The sequence below is a fragment of the Eleutherodactylus coqui genome, chromosome 6 (assembly GCF_035609145.1).
Source record: "Eleutherodactylus coqui strain aEleCoq1 chromosome 6, aEleCoq1.hap1, whole genome shotgun sequence".
In the NCBI taxonomy this organism is placed as follows: domain Eukaryota; kingdom Metazoa; phylum Chordata; class Amphibia; order Anura; family Eleutherodactylidae; genus Eleutherodactylus; species Eleutherodactylus coqui.
The window spans coordinates 222,982,078-222,994,108 of NC_089842.1; positions in this window are offsets into that span (position 1 = coordinate 222,982,078).

The window sequence follows — 12,031 nt, forward strand, 5'->3', positions numbered from 1 at the left end:
GCGTGGGCATGCCCCCCTCCCGAGCGTCTCCAACACAGGTCAGAGGTTCCCGGGTAATATCTGGCCAGTCATGCAGGAGTGCGATACCACCTTGTTATCAGTTTATAGTTCAGCTCCTGGTGGTTGCCAGATGGCCGTCATCTTATGAGTAAGGCATAAGGACTTGGCCCATTCCCCCTCCTCCAAGATACATCCCAAATCCTTTTCCCAGGACCTCCTGAATCCCCTCCCCAGCCCTCTCCGGCCACCAAGATACCATAGACCTTGGAGAGCTTCCCCTCGGCTGATGTGGGCCTTCACACATCTCTTCAGCAGGAGTAGATGGTGCAGTCAGATCTGAGATTGGTCCCAGAGCTCGTACATAGTGCCTCAGCTGGAGGTATTGAGACCACGCACCTGCCACAGGTCCCCCCTCACCCAAAATCCTACTAAGTGGAAAAAGTCCATCCTTGTTGGTTAGATCCTGTACTCTCAGGAGCGGAACCCCCAATCTGTCCAGTAGAGGTAGACCCTTATCTCCCTGGGGAAAGTCCAGGATTCCCCGCAGAGGCATCCAAGGGCCCGGAACGGTTGTCAGGTCACCCTTATACACAAAACTATCCCAAATCTCCAGGGTTGAACCCAAAAAGGGGGAAACCCTGATTCTGAGCCATCCCAGTCATCCCTTAAGCCAAAAAAGTCACTGAACCTGTCCCGGGGTAAGGCTATGTTCTAACTCAATAAGAGCAATTAGGTCCCCACAGGTTTTGTAGAACCTGGGCGTAAAACTGTCAGGGCCAGGGCTCTTCCCTATTTTCAGGTTCTGAATCTCTCACAGTATTTCTTGTCCTGAAATTGTCGAGCTCCCCGGGAGGATCAGTGCCGGGGCATAGCTACTGTACATAAGTACAGGTCCACCACTGATGAGTTACTCCTTATGGGTCTGCCTGTGGTCTTATCTATATCGTAGTATAGACAATATTTTCTGAAACACTCCAGGATATCGCCTGTCGCATGTACCTTCCCTTTATCCTTTGAGTTCAACGTAAAAATATAGGACTGCCTTTCTCACTGATTCAAAGCTCTTGCTAACTAGGCACTACATTTGTTCCTGTACTCATAAAATCCACCCCTTATTCTGTCCCTCATGCACAAATGGGCACTATCCATTATCCCCAGTATCTGCTGGCGTAAGATCGATATCTCTGCATTCAAAGATGGGGAGGCCTTAAATTTGTTTGCCTGCTCCGCCCTGTCCAGCTGGCCTATCAGGTCTGTCAATTTGCCCATTCCCTCCCTTCTTAAGTCGTGACCCATGGGAGATAAATATACCCTTCAAAACACATTTCAACGCCTCCCACTGGATGGTCGGGGAAGTCATGCCATCTTATGTACTTCCACAAAGGCTTCTATGGACTGTCTGATCTGTTTAAGGCAGCAGGCGTCTCCCAAAAGATTATCGTAAAGTCTCCATGAATTCAACCCCCCCACTGATTCTTGTCCCATAAGGGCCCCGTAGACAGGCGCGTGGTCCGACCATATAAAATTAGCCCATGGGAAATAAAAATATAGTCCAACCTACCATCACTATATTGGGTGGTGGAGTGGTTGTCCCCAATCACCACGGGACATCACAGAGGACCGGGGTGAGTATTTTCAGCTGCCCCCATGGATCCAATCCATGAGGGCAGCTGAAACTTTAACTTTTCAAAACTTTTTTTTTACTTTTCCATGATCGCCGTTACCGGAGCCAGGAGATTTCAAATTTACCCTGGCTCCGGGCCTTCCGCGCATGCGTCAGATGTAATGGCACCTGGCGTGCATGCGCAGAAGAGCGGCGTAGGGTCCCGGAGGACTGAATCACCGCTGGACAGCACGGAGGACCAGGGTCAGTAATCTCAGCTGCCCTGATGGTTCTGATCCATCAGGGCAGCTGAATCTTTAACTTTGTTTAACTTTTTATTGACTTTAATGCGATCGCCGCTATATACCGGGGACCAGCTCTCCGCGGCCCCTGATGACAGCTTCATGGTGTCGGCTACCTCCGGTAACCGACAGCATGGAGCTGTCACATCCACAGCCCACGGGGCTTTAATCCTCAGAGGATGCATGTTTTTACATCCTCTAGGATTAAAGCCCACTTTTCTAGGGCGTAAAAACACTATGGGGCCGTCACTAGGGGGTTAAGATCCACATGGTTTTATTGGTGATGTTTTGTCTTAGAATTTTCCACGGCCGTCCTAGGAGCGCAGGATTTTTTTATAATTTCTTCTTTTCTTCTATTCTATGCACTGGGGAGTGACTCTCTGTCTAGAGGTCCCCAGTATACATACAGCTCTCCCCTTAACCCCTGTAGTGACACGTCCGGAAAGTGTCTTTCCTCCAAAATTTTAAAATTATTTTCCAAAAATGTTATAATGTATTCTTGCATTACGAAAAAATGTTGCAGTGTGATTGTTGCATTCCTTAATAAATACTTGCGAGATTAAATTGCATTGTTGACTCTAATTTAAAAAACCTGCCCTGTGAGGTATGACATGGTAATAATAAACCTGCCACTGAAGGGGTTAATCGAGCCGATGCGAACAGCATAGGATAAGGCCGAGTGAACATTAATTTAAGGACCACAGATGAGGTACCCGAAGACCCATAGGGTCCAGGAGTCCACACCAGGTGAGCACAGACCATTGTACCTAGATGCACTTTCCATATACATTCTTTCATCCACTTCGGAAAATCTGGTCACCTTATATAATGTGTCGCAGATGTTACTGATGGCACTCTGGGGGACATATAATGTGTTGGAGATGTTACTGGCTGCCCTCTGGGGGACATATAATGTGTTGGAGATGTTACTGGCTGCCCTCTGGGGGACATATAATGTGTTGGACGTGTTACTGGCTGCACTCTGGGGGACATATAATGTGTTGATGTTACTGGCTGCACTTTGGGGGACATATAATGTGTTGGATATGTTACTGGCTGCACTCTGGGGGACATATAATGTGTTGGAGGTGTTACTGGCTGCACTCTGGGAGACATAATGTGTAGGAAATGTTTCTGGCTGCACTCTGGGAGACATATAATGTGTAGGAAATGTTTCTGGCTGCACTCTGGGAGACATAATGTGTAGGAAATGTTTCTGGCTGCACTCTGGGAGACATATAATGTGTTGGAGATGTTACTGGCTGCACTGTGGGGGACATATAATGTGTAGGAGATGTTACTGGCTGCACTCTGGGGGACATATAATGTGTTGGAGATGTTACTGGCTGCACTGTGGGGGACATATAATGTGTAGGAGATGTTACTGGCCACACTCGGGGGGACATATAATATGTTGGAGATGTTACTGGCCACACTCCGGGGGAAATAGAATGTGTTGGAGATGTTACTTGCTGCACTCTGGGAGAAATAGAATGTGTTGAAGATGTTACTGGCCACACTCTGGGGGACATATAATGTGTTGGAGATGTTACTGGCTGCACTGTGGGAGACATATAATGTGTTGGAGATGTTACTGGCTGCACTGTGGGGGACATATAATGCGTTGGCGATGTTACTGGCCGCACTCTGGGGGACATATAATGTGTTGGAGATGTTACTGGCTGCACTCTGGGGGACATATAATGTGTTGGAGATGTTACTGGCTGCAATTTGGGAAGCATATAATGTGTTGGAGATGTTACTGGCCGCACTCTGGGGGACATATAATGTGTTAGAGGTGTTACTGGCCGCACTCTGGGGGACATATAATGTGTTGAAGATGTTACTGGCCGCACTCTGGGGGACATATAATGTGTTGGAGATGTTACTGGCTGCACTGTGGGGGACATATAATGTGTTGGAGATGTTACTGACTGCAATTTGGGCAACATATAATGTGTTGGAGATGTTACTGGCTGCACTCAGGGACACATATAATGTGTTAGAGGTGTTACTGGCAGCACTCTGGGGGACATATAATGTGTTAGAGGTGTTACTGGCCACACTCGGGGGGACATATAATATGTTGGAGATGTTACTGGCCACACTCGGGGGGACATATAATATGTTGGAGATTTTACTGGCTGCACTCTGGGGGACATATAATATGTTGGAGGTGTTACTGGCTGCACTCTGGGGGACATATAATGTGTAGGAGATGTTACTGGCTGCACTCTAGGGGACATATAATGTGTTGGAGATGTTACTGGCCACACTCGGGGGGACATATAATGTGTTGGAGATGTTACTGGCTGCACTCTGGGGGACATATAATATGTTGGAGGTGTTACTGGCTGCACTCTGGGGGACATATAATGTGTTGGAGATGTTACTTGCCACATTCGGGGGGACATATAATATGTTGGAGATGTTACTGGCTGCACTCTGGGGGACATAAAATGTGTTGAAGATGTTACTTGCCGCACTCTGGGAGACATATAATGTGTTGGAGGTGTTACTGACTGCACTGTGGGAGACATATAATGTGTTGGAGGTGTTACTGGCTGCACTCTGGAGGACATATAATGTGTTGGAGATGTTACTTGCCACATTCGGGGGGACATATAATATGTTGGAGATGTTACTGGCTGCACTCTGGGGGACATAAAATGTGTTGAAGATGTTACTTGCCGCACTCTGGGAGACATATAATGTGTTGGAGGTGTTACTGACTGCACTGTGGGAGACATATAATGTGTTGGAGATGTTACTGGCCGCACTCTGGGGGACATATAATGTGTTGGAGATGTTACTGGCTGCACTCTGGATGACATATAATGTGTTGGAGATGTTACTGGCTGCACTCTGGGAGACATATAATGTGTAGGAGATGTTACTGGCTGCACTCTGGGAGACATATAATGTGTAGGAGATGTTACTGGCTGCACTCTGGGGGACATATAATGTGTTGGAGATGTTACTGGCTGCATTCTGGGGACATATAATGTGTTGGAGGTGTTACTGGCCACACTCTGGGAAACATATAATGTGTTGGAGATGTTACTGGCTGCATTTTGGGGGACATATAATGTGTTGGAGATGTTACTGGCTGCACTCTGGGGGACATATAATGTTTTGGAGATGTTACTGGCTGCACTCTGGGAGAGATATAATGTGTAGGAGATGTTACTGGCTGCACTCTGGGGGACATATAATATGTTGGAGATGTTACTGGCTGCACTGTGGGGGACATATAATGTGTAGGAGATGTTACTGGCCACACTCGGGGGGACATATAATATGTTGGAGATGTTACTTGTTGCACTCTGGGGGACATATAATGTGCTGGAGATGTTACTGGCTGCACTCTGGGGGACATAATGTGTAGGAGATGTTACTGGCTGCACTCTGGGGGACATATAATGTGTAGGAGATGTTACTGGCTGCACATGTTATGTGTTCTACAGCTGTATCATATAGTATCTGGGTTGTCTTTTTACTGTGTTCACCATTCGGTTGTGATAATCTGATATCTTTCTTATTTGATCGGCGCGTTTCCTGCAATATGGAGTTTATAGGGCTTTTTTTTTACTACTTTTACACAATAAAACACATTTTAAAAAAGAGAAACAACTGACTCCATCGCGAATTCTGCACTCCCTAACATCGCTATTCTCTGGCGGTGGAGCTCGGGCAGCGCTTGTGTTTTGTGGGAGGAGCTATAGTTTTTATTGGTACTATTTTGAGGTGAACGTGACTTTTGGTTTGCTTTTTATCATGTTTTTTGAGAGTCGAATAAACGAAAAATAGCCATGTTGGTGTTAGTTTTTGAAATCCTTTTTACAGCATAGAGATAATTAACACAATATTCTCATTGTTTGGGTCGTTACGGACGCGGGAATACTGAATATGTCCTGCTTTTTCAAAAAGTTGTTTGGTATTTTATTCATCTAAGAAAGGTTATTGTGAGGAACAATTTGTACTTTTTTCAACTATATTTTTTTCTAGAAATTAAACTTTGTAGAACTTTTTCGACTTGCTTAGTCCCTAAAGGGGACCTAAAGATGTGATCACTAGAATAGTACACTGCATTACTTATGTAGTGCGGGGCCTAATAGGCGGAGTTACATGGCAGACACGTAGGCCTCTGTCAGGCTTCACTCTGCCGTGGAAACCCATTGTTACCTTGGGATCACACTACAGGGTGCGAATGGGTGACAGAAGGAGCCCCTCCTCCCTTCATCTGCTTCCATACTGCAGTTGTTATTGGTTGTGGCATGTAAGAGGTTACACAGCCAAAATGTCAGGTTTCTCCATTCCTGGTGGTTAGAGCAGGAGGCGGACAGTCAGTAGTCTGCAGGCACCGCCTTAAAAATATGGGTATGCAGGTTTGAAGCCCATTGGTGAGGTCAAGAAGAAGGCGGATTGGCCATCACTGAGGGGTTAATAATTGTTGCTACAGTTTGAGTTTCTCAGACTTTGCAAGAACTCTATGGCTGCAGCAGCCTAGATATGGTTTGACTAATAAAGTCTTATTGAGAATTCAAAGATGTCTGAGTATATACCTCACCACCACCACCGCTGGGTGCCACTCCGCAGGGGCCATCATAAGGAGATGGCCCATCTGCCCTCTCCATGCCTGCTGTGGCCAGATCCAGGGCATGAGTAGCTGATGACTCTTTTGCCCATCATGGCAGGTAAAGAGTCGACTCCTTTCTTGGTGCAAATCGGCCGAATCAGCCTGACAAAAGACAGGGGAGAGGAAGACACCGCAGCCCCTGGCCTCCATCACACACAGCAGAGCTGACTACAGAGCAGGGTCCGTGGCCTCAGAATCCCATCACACACAGCACACATACAACGCATCAACAATCAGCACATGTGAGGTGCATGCGGGTTCTGAGGTCTCCTAATTACCATCTTGGGAATAGAAGCAGCTAGAAACATAAAAGTCACATACCTCCCACCTTCTCAACAACAGAAAGAGGGACACCTGTAGCGGCGTGCACAGCACACCACGGCAAATTTCTATGACAGACCACTATTAAAGCCACACCCTCTGTATCCCATAATAGTGCCTTTCGGTGACCCTCTCACACTAATAGTGACGACTTTAATAACCCCAGTAGTAATAATGACCCCCATAGTGACCCCAGTAGTAATAATGACCCCCATAGTGACCCCAGTAGTAATAATGTCCCCCATAGTAGCCTAAGTAGTAATAGTGACCGCAATAATAATAAAAGTGATCACAATAGAGCCTCCATTAGTGGTCCCAGTATTAATAGTGGCCATTAGAGTGGCCCCAATAGTAATAGTGACCCCCATAGTGGCTCCAGTAACAATAGTGAGCTCCATAGTGGCTCTAGTAGTAATAGTGCCCCCGTTGGTGGTCCCAGTAATAATAGTGACCCTTATAGTAGTCCTAGTAGTAAAAGTGACCCTTATAGTGACCTCAGTAGTAATAATGTCCCCCATAGTAGCCTAAGTAGTAATACTGACCGCAATAATAATAAACGTGATCCCAATAGTGTCCCCATTAGTGGTCCCAGTAATAATAGTGACCCTTATAGTGGTCCTAGTAGTAAAAGTGACCCTTATAGTGACCTCAGTAGTAATAGTGTCCCCATTAGTGGTCCCAGTATTAATAGTGGCCCCAATATAATACTGAGCTTCATAGTGCTGGGGGAGAAGATGGCTAGAAGATTGGAGGAATGTTTAAACTAAGGACTGGGAAGAAGGCAACTAGAGAGATAGGGGGGAAGACAGTGTGGATAGTGACCTGCGACTAAGTAATGGAAATGGGGGCAGAGCAGTGGGAGGAGTTAGTACAGTTAGAAGTGGCAGAACTGTTAGTAGGGATAAACATAATATAAAAAATAACCAAAACCTTCTAAACTGTATGGTGAATAATGCTAAAAGTCTGACCAATAATGCTGATGAGCTGGAAGCATTAATGTCTGAGGAAAACTATGACATAGTGGGAATAACGGAGACATGGTGGGATGAAAGCTGTGACTGGGTGGTGAACTTACAAGGTTACAATCTGTTTAAAAGGGATCATAGAAAGAAGAAAGTGGGAGGGGCTTGTCTTTATGTAAAATCCTACATAGAGCCCACATTACAGGAAGATATATGGGAAGGAGATGAACATGTGGAGTCTTTATGGGTAGAAATACATGGAGGGAAAAACAACAATAAAATCCTCATAGGGGTTTTCTATAGACACCAAATATAACAGAAGACACTGAAAGTCTATTAGTGAAGAAAATAGAGGAAATGGCAAATCACAATGAAGTCATTATTAGGGGACTTTAACTATCGGACATAAACGGGGAAGCCGAAACCTGCAGATTTAATAGAGGTAACAACTTCCTGTCAATTACTAAAGATAATTACTGTATTGAACTTGTACAAGACCTGACTAGAGGGACTTTTTAACCAACAGACCTGACAGAATAACAGGGGTGCAGGTTGGGGGGCACCTGGGAAATAGTGACCATAATATAATACATTTCCACTTGTCCTTCAAGAGAGAGTTTTATAGGGGAGCTGCAAAAATACTAAACTTTAGGAAGACCAAGTTCCATCAGCTTAGTGATGCCCTTAACCTTACTGACTGGGATAATGGCATCAGAAATAAGAGTACAAACAATAAATGGGAAACGAAAAAAACCCATCCTAATTACTTACTGTAAGTTGTTCATACTTTACAGGAATAAAAGACTTGGGCCTCATGTCCACGGACGGGTCAGATTCTGCTTGCAGAATCCCAGCGAGAGTCCCTCCTTACTTGTGTGTGCAGGCCGCGTCCGCGTGAAGTCCTCTTTTTCCGGATTGTCTGTACTAAAGTTCGTGAGCACAGCTTACGGATGGACATGCGCAGTCGAGATTTTTAAAATCTCCTTGTTTTCCCGCAGAACTCGCGGCCTGTCTGCGGGTCAGACAGCTTCCATTGACTTCACTGGAAGCCGTCCTTGTGGGAACTGCACTGAAATGGAGCATGCTGCGACTTGTTTTCCGGACCAAAAGGTCCACAAATCAAATCTGCATGCTTTAATTTAGTTGCAGGCGCCCATGTTTCCTTACGGACGGCTTGAACTGCGGATCATCCGTGTGGGTGCCCCATGCCGATTCCGCAATTCAAATCCGCCTGTGGACATTGGGCCTTAGTGATAGGAGGAAATCAATAGGGCGTAATAAAGATGTAAAGGGGGCAATAAACAGCAAAAATAAAGTGTTTAAACTACTAAAACAAGAAGGCAGCGAAGAAGAACTAAAGACCTATAAGGCGAAGAATAAATTAGGTAAAAATCAGATAAAAATAGCAAAGATGGAGACAGAGAGGCTTATTGCTAAGGAGAGTAAAACTCTCTGAAGAACCTGTGATGATGTCACTGTCATGTGATCAGGGGTGGAGCTCAGAGCTCCAGTGATTTAGCTGCTCGTTGAGGTGAAATCGTGGCTGGGATGAAGAACCTGTGATGACATCAGCGTCATGTGATCATGGGCGGAGCATTTAACTCACTGGATGAATGACCTGTGATGACGTCACAGTCATGTGATCAAGGGTGGAGCATGTAGCTCACTCAGTCAGGGTGAATACCCACTTGCGTTTTTCTTGCTCGTTTTTTTCATGCGATATCGCTGAGTTTTTTTCACGCGATTCTCAATGGGACTTTTTAATGTTAAAAACGCATCGCACAAAAATTGCAAAGCACCAACTTGCCATGCGTTTTTAACATTAGAAAGTCCCATTGACAATCGTGTTAAAAAAAACGCAGCGATATTGCGTGAAAAAAACGTCCAAAAAAATGCTGGGTATTCACCCTCACGCACGACAAGTGGTTGTTAGTACTTTGATAATGTGGGAGGAATTGTAGAGGGTGATGAGGAGAAAACAAATCTGTTAAATAGCTTTTTCTCCAGTGTATTCACTCAGGAAAATGAAAATTCAGATGAGATGCAAAGTGCTAAAGTAAACTCTCCACTAAATGTAACCAGTCTAACCAGGAAGAAGTACAGAGTCGCCTTAACGAGATCAAAATAAATTGCTGAGTCCCAATGGCATACACCCTCTGGCTTTGTGGGAATTAAGTAATGTAATACACAGAGCCTTGCTTCTTACACGTAAGGGACTAAGTAATGACGGGATCTGTTCCACTGGTTTGGCACATAGCCAATGTGGTGCCGATATTCAAAAAGGGGTCAAAAAGTGAATCTGAAGACTACAAGTCAGTAAGTCTGACTTCTGTTGTGGGTAAAATGTTTGAAGGGTTTCTAAGAGATGCTATCCTGGAGTACCTCAAGGAAAATAGCTGTATAGCTCTGTATCAGCATGGGTTTATGAGAGATCGTACCTTTCAAATCAACCTGATCAGCTTCTATGAGGAGGTAAGTTCTAGATTGGAGATGCGCTCTGTTGCAGTTTTGCTTTCAGAGGCAGCGCTCCTGCCACCGAAAGCGGCTGTAGCATACCCCATCATTGATGAGGTGCGCTAAAAACACAAAATAGAATAGACAATGCTCAGAAATCGTAGCGCTGGAAAGCGCCGCGATCAAGATCATGTCTGAGAGGGTCCATTGAAAAGAATGGGAGGCTCTGAGAGCGCAACGATAAATGCTGAAAAAATGGCTGTGTGAGAGGGTTCTGGATGATTACTAAGAAGAGTTGGTGATCTGGTGATTATTTTGATTATCAGATTGGAATCAGGAAGGAATTTTTTCCCCCTTAAATGGGGAAAATTGGCTTTTTTCTTATTGGGGTTTTTTGTCTTCTTCTGGAACAACATTGGGGGTATTAGGTTAAACTCGATGGACGTGTCTTTTTTCAGCCTTACATACTATGACAATGGCCCCAGTAGTAATAGTGTCCCCCATATCGGCCGCAGTAGTAAGTGCCCCCTATTAGTAGTCCCAGTAGTATTAGTGCCCCCCATAGTTGACCTCCAGCCACTTGAGAAGCATTCAACTCACTTGTAGTCCCAGTCCTACGGCAGCGGCGCTATTGCTGTAATCAGTGCAACTTCTGACCTCTCAGCTGGTGACAGCATACATCACATCAATAATCATCACACATATCAATCACCACCGGTATCACAAACATCATATCAGTCACCTAATTTCACCTATATGACACGTCACAATCGTGATACACACACCACGCAGTCCACATATATGTGTGATATGATCATACATGTGATGGCTCTTCCTGATGATCAGAGGTGATCGGATAGCAGTCCGTGGTATCACGGTGTGTCATGTCTGATGTCAGACATCGATAAGGCGCTGAAGACCTCATGCCTCTTACATCTGTGAATGGCTAGAAATCAGGCTGGACCTCATTGTGTTCACACTGCTGACAACGGTTCACATGAAGGGCAGATAGTGCAGAATGGCGCAGATCCTGGAAGTGTTACTACTTCACCTGCCGGGGGCTCTAAGGGGTCTATTGGGTGCGCTCAGGACGGTGGCGCGATCATCAGGCTGCTCACAATGCACCTCAGCACATTGGGAAAAATCCTAATGGGGATACAAGGCGTGCCCCTTCCCCTGCAGTAGGAGGATGTGACATAAGGGGGCGGAGCTCAGCACTGGAGAGGTGGTGGTGAAGGACCTGTCATGATGGTCATTTGACATGATGGGTGGAGCTTTACATGTAGTTGAAAAAAGTGAAAAAGTCATGGAGGGTTCTTTCTCTATTTCTATTAGATGAGAGGCAGGGGAATGCTGGGAGTTGTAGTTCTCTGCTTAACCCCTTAGTGACGGCCCCATAGTGCTTTTACATCCTGGCTAAGTGGGCTTTAATCCTAGAGGACGTAAGAACATGCTTCATGGTGGGCCACCCCCACCTCCATTCCCGGTCATGCGATTGGCGCTATCCAATGAATAGCGCAAATCGCTTTACAGTAAGTAAAAAGTTTAAAAAGTTAGAGTTTCAGCTCCCCTCATGGATCGCATCCATGAGGGGGGCTGAAACTACTCACCTCCATCCTCCGTGATGTCCCCCGATGGTCCGCTCCGGAACAGACTCTCCTGGAAAAGGAAAGGAAAAATGGTGGTGCATGCACAGAAGAGAAGATCAGCGCAGGACATTTAAAAACTCTTGGTTCCCAGCTACTAACGG